The sequence below is a fragment of the Sus scrofa genome, chromosome 4, assembly GCF_000003025.6.
Source record: "Sus scrofa isolate TJ Tabasco breed Duroc chromosome 4, Sscrofa11.1, whole genome shotgun sequence".
NCBI lineage: Eukaryota > Metazoa > Chordata > Mammalia > Artiodactyla > Suidae > Sus > Sus scrofa.
This window is the reverse complement of record NC_010446.5, coordinates 104,313,103-104,326,938: the sequence shown is the minus strand read 5'-3', so window position 1 is coordinate 104,326,938 and position 13,836 is coordinate 104,313,103. Positions and strand designations below refer to the sequence as shown.

Below are 13,836 nucleotides of genomic sequence, written 5' to 3'. Positions count from 1 at the left end.
TTGTTTTTAAAGAATGTTGCCATGGTTACCTCTGAACCATCACTTTTTCGCTTCAGCCTAGGGCCTTGTTGGGAACCTGAATTTGACCTCTTCTTTCTCTCAGTGATGGACACCGGGCTGTGGACAACTTCCCTCCACCACAAGTAAAGCTGCAGGGGACATTCTCACACACGTCTCCTGTGGCCTGTGTGAGAACTTGCCAGGGAGCGGAATTGCTAGTCACGTGGTATGAGCATTTACATAATTTGACCGAGAAGACCACACCACCCTCCAGAGTGGCTGCACCAGTCCTTCCTACAGGGAGCATGTAGCGGTTCAGTGTCCTCACACCCTGCCAACACCTGGACTTGCCCAGCTTTCTGATTATTAATCTAACAGGTATTAAAAAATACTCATTTGAATTCTTGTTTTCTTTAGTGATTAACAATGATTTTGTATATTTTGTCATGTATGTGTTAGCTTTTAGTGTTACCTGGTCTACAAATTGCACGGTCATTGTCTTTTGTCCATTTTTCTAAAAGGTTGTTCTCCTTTTTCTTGGTTTGTAGGAATTTCTTGTATAGTCTAGCTATCAGACCCTTGTCAATTTTCCACATTGCAAGCATCTTCGCCCATTCTGTCATCCCGTCCATGGTCAGAGCCCTACTTTTGATCCAGTAGCCACACGTCCCTTCCCTCACCAGCTCCAGGGTGATATCCTGCTCAGCCTCTCTATTCAAGGGAGTCATGGACTCCTCGCCAGTACAGGTTTAGGAATAGAGTTGGGACCAATTCTCCACTAAGGCAGGGAAGTCGGCCAGATTTCCTCACTCTTCAGAGACACAAGAGCTGGTCTCTCCTTTCCATGGTGTTCCCTGAATATGACATGGAGCTTCTGTAGCCATCTTGCTACCACCCTGACGATAACTACCCCCATGAAGACTTGGCATCCTTGGGGGCATTGTGGAGCCTGTGTCAAAGTGGAGCCCATATCTTGGGGCCTGTCCCACCTCTGGTCTTCCTTTTAAGTGCAATAATAAACATCCTTTTTGTCTAAACTAGATTCAGCCAGGGTTTCTGATGCTTGCGGTGAAGATAAGGACAGACAGTGTCTCTAAGCCAGAGGCTTTTGATTTTTTTAAACTATAATCACCAATCAGAATTCATTTCATACACATAACTGAAATAACAGGCATCTTTATTACATCTGATGTGATTCGATGGTCTATTCTCTTTCTTATAATGCTGTGTGTGACCCGCTGAATTGATTAAGCAAGTGAATAATGGGTTATGACCCACAGTTTGAAAAACACCGCTCTAGGTCTCAGCCCTCTGTGTTGAGGCCTGAAGGAAAAATAAGCATTAGTCATCTAAGACAGTGGGCAGGGAGAATGGCAAAGAGAGTTTTTTTTCCTACAAGGCCCCAAGGGGAAGGGACCAATCAGATACCTCCTTCTCCCCAGGATGACCACAGAGTGAGCCCTTGATAAGCCTTCGCTGATTGGCTGTATTCCCTCCCACAGCTCTCCTCCCCTGAAATGCTTTTCTGCAGCCTTGTTCTGTGAACAGATGAGGCTGGAGTTCTTATCTCACCTCTGCCTGGCCCTCAAGACGCCGAGAGCCCCAAAGTCTGCTAATTAGAGATGGCTGGGAGGATTACCAGGGCCCTGTTGTGGCAGCTGTGCCCAGCTCTGAATTCAATATCCAGTGCCCCACAGGGTAAGGGCTCACCTTGATAGGCCCCCAAGACAAAGCAGGGAGACAGACAGGGTTTGTTCTCAACAGAGCCCTCACCCTCTGAATACAGTTTTTGTTTAAGCCCCAAGGCTGGGAACATTCCATGGCCTGGCCAACTCCCCGTCTTCTCAAGGTCAGTCCTTCCTCAGCATTCCTCTTTGGAAACATCTCCCACGGCTGGCCCTGCTCCTGCCCCCTGGCTTCAGGGGCAGTTATATAACTCTTAGGAAGACCTAGAAATGCAAGCATACGGTGTCCTCAATTCCTGGCGCAGACTGGCTGCTTCACATTTTTAGCTGCTGCTGAGAGACTGGCTTCACACACAAACGAGCACACACGTACGCATCCCTGACTCATAACCACATTTCTGCTGCAGATTTTTTTTTTAATTAAATCCAACATCTGGAGCCACATAAAGGTGAAAGCATAGGACATCTTAACCCAGTAACCGATGGGGAAGACAAGTGTGTTCACTAGAACAGGTGGATGGAGAGGCCTCTGAGGCAGGACCCAGAGAGGCCATATCATGGTGCCACTACAACTGCAGAGCCAAGAGGCCTTGCATCCCTGGATTTAGCTCTGAGGACTTGGCTGGGCAGAGGGTGTTTTGCAGCTGAATTCCCTAACCAAAGCCTGCTAAGTGTGGTGCTGAGCTCACAAATTCAGCATGCGTGACATGCTTACAATGAATAAAAGGTTAGAGAAAGAAGATGGGTTTCAGGGGGTGGAGGAGAACCTAGAGGCCCTGAAAATGAAGACACCAAAAGCACTTTATTTAAAGCAGAGAATAGGGTATATATTTAGAGTAGTGTAGCTGTTAAGAGCACACTGTTTATAGATCAGCCCGATTCCCACTCTGGCTCTGCTGCTTTTTGGCTGTGACCTTCAACAAGGCTCGCAATCTCTGAGGCTTGGTTTTCCAACATGTACAATGGACAGAATACTGTGAGGGTGTGGTGAGAATTATCTGAGATTGCAGAGCACTTAGTATAATGACTGTAAAGAGAAAGGGTTCTATAAATGTAGCTGGAACTACAGTTCACTTTAAAGGCAAGTGAAACGCCTTTCTTTTGGGTATTGGGTAATGGAATAAAGATATGTCAAGGTTTGTTTGTTTTGTTTCTTTTCTCTAGTACTTTAGAAAGTCTAATTTACTGCAGAAAGGAGGGCCTGACCTCAACAGACCCTGAGGTGGTTATTTCCAAGAAGCTAACCTGGGGGGGCCTCACTCACTTGGAGGTTATGGGACCTCACCTGCTGACTTCGAGGGCTCTACGGCTGTTGGTCTGTGCTGCACTCATCGTGCTCCTTCAGGACAAGATGTCCTTGTGCGTGAGCTCCTGGGAGCATAGGTGGGGGAAATAATGGGAGCAGCAAATGCAAACAGAAGGTGGAGCATAGAGCAGACACACTCACGAGGGTCAAGGCTGCTGGCTGTCTGGGTGTGGCTGGCTCCCCCGCAGGCTCTCTCAACCCAGGCACCTTCTGCTTTCCCTCCCCCCACCTGAACTCAGAGAAGCAGGTGCTCAGAGTGGGTGTTTCCAATAGTGCTGCTTGTGTAGTGAAAAAAGAACTGGTACCATTTCCCAGGGCCTAATTAAATGCGGGTTCTGTGTATGTGTATTTTCTCCCTGAATTCTCACAACACCCCTATTAACTCCCGTTTACAAATGAGGAGACCCACCGTGAGGCTTGCAGACATCCAGTTGTAAAGGGCAGTAGCGGCAGAGAAAGTAATTTACTTTAGAATCAGCCAGGGGACAACCCCCTTTAGAGATAGTCTCGCTGCATTCTTTTAACATTCCAGAAGCTTCATCCTCCTTCTAGAGTAAAAGGATCTGAGGTCTTTTTGGAGAGCCCACGCCGTCCCCCGGGTAGTGCCAGGGGTGTAGATGACGCGATATGCCTATCAGGTAAGGAAGAGGAAACTGCCTCTCTAGGCTGACTGCCCGCATCGGCTTGGGGCATTGCGATAAGCACTTTATGACTGCACAAGCATTACCTCATTCAGTCCTCACACAGCCCATGAGACAGGAAGCCATTTTACTGGTGAGGAAAGCAAGATCCCCAGGCTCTAAGGATGCTCCGGAGTCGCCCAGGTTGGTCTGAGTACTCAGCTGCCGCTGCGCTCAGGGCGCGCGGGTTCGGCTCTGCGGTACGGCGGCCGCCGAGGGTCCTGCCGCAGAGCCCAGAGCTTCGCGGCTTTTCTTCTGACCCGGCGGTGGCCGCTGGAAGCTTATCTAGGCTTCCAACCCCGCTCGGGCCTCGGCGGGCCCGCATCGGAGAGAGCAGAGGGTTTTCCGGGAGGAAAGCTCTGTCCCCGCCCCGCTGGTCCCTCGCTAGGGCTCCTGTGCTCAGAGCCCCCACTTGACCTTGGTCAAACCCGGAGAGACTCTCCCACATATTCCTAAGAGTCGTGCTGGGAACTGGCTGGCTGGAGAGCCCTTGTCCGCGTGTTCGCCAGACTTGAAACTGTAGTGCAGCGCCGATGCCTTCCAGTCATCACGTCGTTGAAAATACTGAGAACAATAAAATTATTTTAAGAGCAGTTCTACCAAACAATTCTTGCTGTTGGCATACATTTTCATTCTACATTTATGTCTATGAATTTATTTTTACATAGCTGTGATGAAATGCACCTACTAATGTGAATCAAGGATTGTTTTCACTTTCATAACAAATATTTTTGTTATGGTATTACAGACGCTTTCTAACTATAACTTTTAACGACGATTTTTTTTTTTTTAATTGGATGCATATGCTAGTATTTACCTGAGCATTTTCCAAATGTTTATCCTGGGCTTAACGCAATTACCAGGAACCTTTAAAGTGGAATAGGGGAGTTCCTGTTGTGCCTCAGTGGCAACAAATCCGACTAGGAACCATGAGAATGAGGGTTCAGTCCCTGGCCTCACTCAGCGGGTTAAAGATCCGGTGTTGCTGTGAGCCATGGTGTAGGTCACAGACACAACTCGGATCGGCGTTCCTGTGGCTGTAGTGTAGGTGGGCAGCTGTAGCTCAGAATCGACCCCTAGCCTGGGAACTTCCATATGCCCCAGGTACAGCCCTAAAAAACAAATACACACATAAGGAAGCAGAAGAGAATCAGAGTGAGTTGTGACTACAAAAAAGGATCAGAGCGACACATTGTGAAAAGTACCCAACTCACCTTAGCTGGCTTTGAAAATGAAAGGTGAGGCCACAAGCCAAGGAATACAGAGGGCATCCAGCCCTGGTAAGGAAATGATTTCTCTCCTGTGAAATTGGATTGTGATGATCATATACAACTACAGATGTGATAAATTCATTTGAGTAATAAAATAAAATAAAAAAGGAAATGATTTCTCCACCAGAGCCTCCTGAAAGGAGTGCAGCCCTGACCATACTTGAATTTTAGCCCAGTGAGGCCTGTGTCAGATTTCCAGCCTACAAAACTGTAAAATAATAAACTGTTAAAAAAATAAACCTGTGTCAGATTTCTAGCCTACAAAACTGTAAAATTTTAAAATGAAACAATAAACTGTAAAATAATAAGTGGTACTGTTTTAAGCCATGACATGTACAGTAATATGTTATAGCAGCAATGAGAAACTCACAAGGTAAGCAATTCCACTTTCCTTTTTTTGGCCATGACCAATGGCATTCAGAAGTTCCTGGGCCAGGCGTTCCCATTGTGGCTCAGTGGTTAACGAATCCAACTAGGAACCATGAGGTTTTGGGTTCGATCCCTGGCTTTGCTCAGTGGGTTAGGGATCCGGTGTTGCTGTGAGCTGTGGTGTAGATTGCAGACACAGCTTGGATCCCCACGATGCTATGGCTGTGGCTGTGGCGTGGGCCAGTGGCTACAGCTCCGATTGGGCCCCTAGCCTGGGAACCTCCATATGCTGCAGGAGTGGCCTAAGAAATGGCAAAAAGACAAAAAAAAAAAAAAAAAAAAAAAAAAAGAAGAAGTTCCTGGGCCAGGAATCCAACTTGCCCCACAGCAGCCACCTGAGCTACAGCAGTGACCATGCTGGATCCTTAACCCATTGAGCCACCAGGGAACCCCAATTCCACTTCCTTAGTGATTCCCAAGGGGTCACTTATAGGGTAAGAAGGACTCAGCGGGAACAATGAGGAGAAAGCAGTTGGTACAGCTTCTCCAATGAATTAGCCTTGGTCCTTGTTGTAGACTGAATGTTTGTGTCCACCTCACCCCAATTCATATACTGAAATCCCAGCTCCCAGTGTGATGGAATTTGGAGGTGGGTCCTTGAGAGGTAATTAAGCCATGTAGGTGGAGCCCACATGAGTGGGGTTAGTGTTCTTATAAAAGGGGTCCCAGAGAGATCCCTCATCCTCTTCCTGCCACCTGAGGGTATGAGAAGATGGCAGTCTGCAAGCCTCACCGGAGCCAGACCAGGCTGGCATCCTGACCTTGAACTTCCAGCCTCCAAAATTATAGGAAATAAACCTCTGCTGTTTATAAGCCACCCAGTTTACGGTACTGTGTTATAGCAGCCCCAACTGACTAAGACAGCCGTCTTGTCTTGGCCAAGGAGTGAGATTTTAGTATTTCTCTATAAGCTTCTTGGATTGAAATAATAAACTGAGAGCTTTAGCAGCATATGAGAGTGCAGGGTTCATCTCTATCAATCATGTGCAAGCTTTCTTTCATCAGAGGACTCTTCTTTTTAAAAATAGGAAAGAGTGGCATTTAATATTCAAGACACGTAAAAGTAGAGCTGTTCTGACTGAAATCCAAGCTTCCTTTTCTTTTCCCTCACCTGAAAGGCTCTGGCACTTAGGACAGAGTTGGGCAACCGTAGATCCAGACCACTGGACTCCTGGGCTGGAGAGCTGCAAAGCAAAAACGAGAACTCAGGTCTGCAGCCTTCACCCAGAAGCCTACAGAGAGATCACTGTGAGCTCAGAATGCTCTGTATAGATGGGCTTTCCCTGCCGCCCGCCATCAATGAGGTCTCCCCAGCAGAACACCTATGGCTTTCCTACAGGCAGGTCTAGCCCTGCATTTTCATGGTTTTTAATTTTGTTTTTGTTTTGTCTTTTTGCGTCTTTTCACACCCGCGGCATATGGAGCTTCCCAGGCTAGGGGTCAAATCGGAGCTACGCTGTCAGCCTGCATCAGAGCCACAGCAACACCAGACCCGGGCCGTGACTGCGACCTACACCACAGCTCACGGCAACGCCGGATCCTTAACCCACTGGGACTCGAACCCCAAACCTCATGGTTCCTAGTCGGATTGGTTTCCCCTGCGCCTCGACGGGAACTCCTTCATGGTTTGTTTTATGTTTTATTTTGTTGTTATGTACTGGGTCTTCCCACTCATAGCCACTCTGTACCTGGAACAGGCAGCCTATGACATGGTGTGACTCATGTGCCAACACAAGTACCATCCGACTCCAACCTTTCTCCCCACCAACCTACCATGATGCCTGACACTCCACCATGGGAGGCACTAAGACATTGCCTCAAGAAGGCTTCCTTCAAAATTCAATTAGCATTTGTCGCTGCATCTACGGCTCAGGTGGTGCCATACTTACACCTCTTTAAAATCAGGATGTAACTTTAAATCTCTAGAATCTTGCAATTATGACTGTTTTTCCTTCACGGCACACAAACTGCTGGAGCATCTTGTAATCAATGACATCTTAGATTTGAAGAAATATGGTTTGGGACTTAGGGAGATGAGAAATAAATTAAACCATTCGTAGCCTTGAAGGCTGAATTAGAGATCAGAATCCACAGAGAACGGACACCTTCAGAGAAGAACCTGGTTAGGAGGAGAAGAGCAGGAAAGACTGGGTGTAGATAGTTTGCGTGTGTGCGCGCGCATGCGTGTGCAAGGTAGAGTCTACACAGTATGACGAGAGGTCTGAGCAAGCAAGAACCACCCAGAGAGATGAGGGGATGGGGACAGAGGAGGCATGCTCTAAGGCTATATAAAGTTTCTGTCCTGACATGATAAATTAGTTACTATCCTCATTTGTTCTTGGAGGCAAACAAGATTCCAAAAGGATTGACAGAGTTTACGTTACAATGGCGTTCCTTATTTGGGAGACTGTAAGTAATTAAGTAAGTATCAAATACATAGCTGCAAGCATAAATCTTACAAAGTGGACATACTTATCATTTCTGTGTGCTGGCTAAAGACTAGATGACAGCCAGTGTCAACCATAAAGAGTAACTATTAGTCCACCGGGTTTCTGTTCGTTCTTCCAGTTCTTTAGGTTGAATGAACGGCTAATTCAGTTAACTAGCGTCCTTTGCCTTAATCAAAGGTAACAACCCCCAAGTCTTTACCAATTCTAGGATGACCTTTAAGATCCAAAAACCAAAAATATACCTTTTGGAGTTCCCATTGTGGCTCAGTGATAACGAATCCAACGAGTATCTATGAGGACATGGGTTCAATCCCTGGCCTCGCTCAGTGGGTTAAGGATCCGGCATTGCCATGAGCTGTGGTGTAGGTCGAAGACGCAGCTTGGATCCTAAATGGCTGTGGCTGTGGCTGTGGCTGTGGCATAGGCGGGCAGCTGTAGCTCCGATTAGACCTCTAGCCTGGGAACCTCCATATGCCGAGGGTGCGGCCCTAAAATAAATAAATAAATAAATAAAACCAAAAAATATACCTTTGAAATAGAGACTTACTTTCATTAACCAATAATTATGATTAAGACAGGAGTTTGTGATGTAAACCCTTTTGTGTGGGAACGGAAGGAGAAACCCAAATTACAATTCAGGGACTTGTTATTTTGTCTTCCCTGCTGCAAAAATTAGCTATCACTTGGCATCCGGCCAAGGCCATGAAGTCCTTTTTTGCTTGCCTTTCATTATAAATGTGGAGATGTGCGCCTCTGGAAAACAAATTGGCACCAACGCCTAATAAAATTCTGTGCAAAAGGACAACAGACCTTTGAAAATTACACCGAGGGAAAAACAACAGTTTTCTGCTAAAAGATTCGTGGTGTTGCTCTCTGAAACTCACCAATATGGATGCAAATAGTTGGAATATTTTTATGTTTGGCACAAAAGCAGAAAAGGTCTAAAGAAGAAATATCACGATGGCTTAACTGAACAGAACGGAATGAACCGAACATCTCTCAGCTCAACAACTCCCTCCCCAGTCCTTACAGCACCCTCGGTGGTGCACAAACCCTGTTCCCAGGATGCTCTGCAGAAGCTGCTGGCATTCTGCAATGTACTCACTGATCTGAGGGAAGGTACAGAGAATACAGACCTGCAGAAGTGACCGCCGAACATGGCCCTACATGCACACATCGGCTGAGGGAGTGGAAAATTCTGCAGACAGATTCCATCTGTGAAATCAGTTCTCTGAGTTTTAGACTCATGAATGGTGAATCCCTGCACAGTGAGTTTCTGCAGAACACAGCCCATCTGGTGAGAAAAATGCCATGCCATAATCCAGCAGACGTTTCCTGAGGGCATACTGGGGACAAGACATGGCATTGGGCACCAGGGAGGGTAGAAAATGGCATCATCTAGAGTCACTTCTCTCAAGGAGATCACCTTCCTGAAATGTCCACCACAGGCAGATGTGGTGCTGCTGTCACCCAGCCACAGAGGATCACAGGGTGGGGTGGCATCATAGAGGAGGGGGAGATACAGTCCGATGCTGGATGGCAGGAGGGAAGAAAACAGTGTGGGGACACATGGCAGGTGGAGGGAACTGCATTTGGTCCAGATCTTGAAGGAGGAGTGGGATTTTAACAGAGAATGATGGAAAAGGGGCACCAGGCCAGAGGAATCAGTAAGAACAAATGGATGAAGGCTAGAAAATACAGGGGTGTTTGGAGGAAGGGTGAGTTCCTTGGAATGACAGTGCCGGAGAAACGGAGGCTGGGGCTGGATTGTGATGGGCAGCCCAGGTATCAACCTGCCGGACCCTGTGTAGCTGTGGAGCAGAGAGGTATCCTATCGGGTCGCTCTATCTGTCTTTGCCTCTAGAACCATCCTTCAAGGACTCTGCCAAGGGAGGAGTGAATGCCTGTTGTAGCTTGGTTTTCCAGCAATTAGAGGAATCAGACCCTGCGTGTGGTCTGATCTCATGCTTTAGCCTTTGTGTGCAGAGACTAAGGCTTTGTTGTGGTCTAACAGCCACTGCAACAAGCCTGCTTGGAGTCAGGCCACCCCGTGGGACCACCAAAGGGAACAATGAGGGCAGAGCCCAGCCAACTGAGAGATGCTCCTACTCCCCCCCACCCCCGCCCCACAACCTGGAGCTGAGGTCTCAGAGGTAGAACCCCATTCACCCCTACCCCATAATTAAGTTTAGAACATTTTTATCACCCCCCCAAAGAAATTCTGCTCCCCTTAGCTATCACTTCCTGGCCCTTCCGATTGCCTCCTCAACCCTATGCAACCACTAGTCTACTTTCCATCTATAGAAATCTATAGAGATTCACCTATTCTGGGCATTGTATGCAAGTAGAATCACAAAATGAGACCTCTCGTGTCTGGTTTCTTTCACTTAGCATAATGTCTTTGAGGTTCATCCATTCTGTAGAATTATCAATACCTCATTCTTTTTGGGGGGCCCAATATTATTCCAGTATGGGTATACCACATTTTATTTATCCATCCAACACTCGTAGGACAGCTGGGTTGTTACAACTTGATGAATTATGCTGCTATGAACACTCATGTACAAGTTTTTGTGTGGACCTGTGCTTTCAATTGTCTTGGGTATATGCCAAGGAGTAAATCTTTGCTGAATCTTTTACTTTTTTTATATATTTATATTTATATTTTTTCTTTTTAGGTCTGCACACACAGCATATGGAAGTTGCCAGGCTAAGGGTCAAATCAGAGCTGCAGCTGCTGGCCACAGCCACAGCCACAGCCACAGCCACAGCCACGCCAGATGGCCACATCTGCAACCTACACCACATTTCATGGAAACTCTGAATCCTTAACCCACTGAGCAGGGCCAGCAATCAAACCCACATCTTCATGAATACTAGTCAGGTCATTACTGCTGAGTCACAGTGGGAACTCCTGAATCTTTTATTATTTAATCTCCATTTCTCCTAGCAATTTGGTGAATGAATGAAAATTGGTTTTAAAAAATGAATGAATTAAAGGCATCTCGTTTTCTTAGAGGATGTGTTTGGGGTTACTGCAAAGCACACCAACTTTTACTACTACTGGCCGTTAAACCTGATCACAGTTCTCTTCTCGGCTCATTTAGGTTGAAGTAAGCCTAGGGTCCATCCCTCCACTACCCCAACCCTTCTTGGGAAGCTGAGGAGGCTGGGGTGGGTGGACATGAGTGTGCACCTGCCGACCCACCCAGGAAGCAAAGGCTTGTCTTGACGCTGCAGGTTCTCAGCACAGGGAAGCCCCCACCATCTGATGGACTCACTCCAGGACATGGAGCGGCCAGGAGCCCATGGGACAAGGCAGGGCGGGGGCTCTCTCCCAAGGATGGCACCTAGGAGTTGCGCTGCAGAAGGGGAGGGGGGATGGGGAGGGGCGGCATTCCTCTGACCCACCAACCTAAGGGATGCTGGGCGAGGACTACGAGGGCCCTAAATGTAAGCATATTGGGTGGGAAGAGGCAGGTATGGGGTGGTGGCCTGAGGTGATCCCACGTGCACTTAGCATTCTGATAAGCATGTCGCCACCCATAATCCAAGTGTGTTATCAGTAACAGGGCTGCGCGGGGACTTGGAGCTCTCATCCCGATGTCAGAGGTCTCAGCCTCTGGGGCCCCCGCCTGCACATGCACCTTGTGCACCACCCACGCTCCTGCCCTGACTGGGCCTGGGCGGCTCAGCCAACAGCACAGCGCAAGTACAGGGCCAGCTGCCTTGGCAGCTGTGAACCCAGCTTCGTGAAGGGCAGTGGGCGGGGGCAGGTGCCTTCCCAGCTGGTACGAGGCAGGGCCGTACTCTCCCACGAGGTGCCCTGGTGCATGTACGCCCAGGTCAGGCTCCGCACAGATGGTCTCACAACCAGGGGCACGGCTGTGCGGGGTTCACTGGTCTGAGCAGAGTTTCAGCAGGAGGCTGGCCTTCCTACGGGGGAGCAGAAGGAAACACCTTCCCGCCCAGGCGATCTGCTCACTCCCCTCCCCGCCTCCCCCTGGCTTCCCGAGGGCTCTTCCGGCCCAGCCGCCCCTGGGGGGCATCCTATTGTACCTATACGGCCCCTCCCTCCCTCCTGCCTTCTCTCTTTCTATTAGGAGATGAAAAATAAAATACTTGAGCAGAGTTTCTTTTTCCATAACAGCTTTCCTGAAACCTTCATAACCCAGTCCCCAGTTCAGAAATCCACAGAAACTTCGCTGCCTCATGAAATCAGTCATGTCTAATATACCCACAAGCCTGGCCCTTACTCAGAGCCGCCATGGGTATTTAACGTGGAGCCAACATTGCAGGCTAAAATACTATTTAAGTGTTTTATTTTAAAAGCAATGCATAATCCATGTAGAAAATAAGAAAAGCATAAGGAAAGATATAAAAACCATCTAGGAGTGCCCGTCGTGCCTCAGCTGTAACAAACCCACCTAGGATCCATGAGGACACAGGTTCAATCCCTGGCCTTGCACAGTGGGTTGAGGATCTGGCATTGCCGTGACGGTGGTGTGGGTCACAGATGCAGCTCGGATCCCGCGTTGCTGTGGCTGTGGCAAAGGCCAGCAGCCACAGCTCCGATTCGACTCCTAGCCTAGGCACCTCCCCATGCCGCGGGTACAGCCCTAAAAAGCAATAGATAAATAAAATGAGCTTGGGAAAAAAAAAAAAAATCTAAAACCCACACCCAGAAATAACTCCTGGAAACTGTTGGTATATATTCTGCTGTTGTTCTGTTTATGACTTTTTTCCAAGATCGCCATCCGAATCTGCATGATGTCTTACAGCATGCTCAACACATTATGACCATATCACAACGCCATAATTTTTTTGCAATATCAATGCCTTGTATATATAATAGTCTATCACATAGGCTTAATGTATTTTATGTAATCAATGCCTCAATGTTCCTTATATTGGCTACTTTCGATTTGTAAATGTGTAAGTGATATGATGAGATGTAATCTGTACAGAAATATTTTTGCACATTCCTGAATATTTTCTTAGGATACATTCCTAGAAAGGATCAAAAGTTAGGAACATTTTTAAAGCCTCTTAAACCCATTGCATAATTGCCCCTCAGAAGGGTGATATCGATTTACACTCCCACTGGATTTGCCTACAGTTTGTAATAAGCTCAACTTCTGATTGGAAGCTTCAAAGCACAAAAGAGAAGACAGAGTTCCCGTCGAGGCATAGCGAAAACAAATCTGATTAGGAGGTTTCGGGTTCGATGCCTGCCCTTGCTCAGTGGGTTAAGGACCTAGCTTTGCCGTGAGCTGTGGTGTAGGTTGCAGACACGGCTCAGATCCCGTGTTGCTGTGGCTCTGGCATAGGCCGGCGGCTACAGCTCCCATTAGACCTCTAGCCTGGGAACCTCCATATGCCATGGATGCGGCCCTAAAAAGACAATAAGACAAAAAAAAAAAAAAAAAAAGAGAGAGAGAGAAGACAAACTGCAATATGAGCATGCCCAATGACATCAAAAGGCAGAGTAAGAAAAACAGATAAAACAGGCACATTGCTGGGCAGAACAGAAAGGCCTGCCTTTGCCAAGGTACCTTTATTCATCAAGAAAATGTTAACACCACAGCACACGCTCTCCACCCCCAGTGTCCTCTGCTTTGAAAAGCAGGGAAGTAGGAGTTCCCTGGTGGCTCAGTAGGTTAAGGACTGGTGTTGTCACAGTTGTGGCACAGTTTGGATCCCTGGCCTGGAAATTTTCATATGCTGCAGGTGCAGCCAAAAAAAAAGGAGGGGGGGACAGGCATATACATATATTTTAGAGAGATTTCCTTTCAAAGCCTTCACAAAAGCAAGTACCAGCACAGCAGAACGAGGCGACTTGGCATCAGACGTTTCAAGGCCCACCTCACCTGCCGGCCCCACAGAAACACATTGAATTGGTTGCCTTCTCGGGCCCTCGGTTTGCTCATCTGTAGTCAAGAAGAATATTAAAACCTGCCAATGGGGTTCGTGCGGGCATCAGACACAATCAAGTATATCAACATACTTTGTAAA

The 13,836-nt window shown here is 47.5% G+C and overlaps 1 long non-coding RNA gene across 2 annotated transcripts in view; it reads right to left on the bottom strand.

Moving 5' to 3' along the window:
• Positions 1 to 13,836, bottom strand: part of LOC110260338 — a 94,947-nt gene that overhangs the window by 26,845 nt on the left and 54,266 nt on the right. The window contains exons 2-3 of one of the 2 annotated variants that reach the window (XR_002343472.1): positions 6,483 to 6,555; positions 3,719 to 4,235 (exon numbers count right to left, since the gene is read on the bottom strand). This is a non-coding gene — a long non-coding RNA (uncharacterized LOC110260338). Of the gene's footprint in view, positions 1 to 1,158; positions 4,236 to 6,482; positions 6,556 to 13,836 lie in introns of those variants that run through there. The other variant, XR_002343471.1, reaches the window with a different exon arrangement.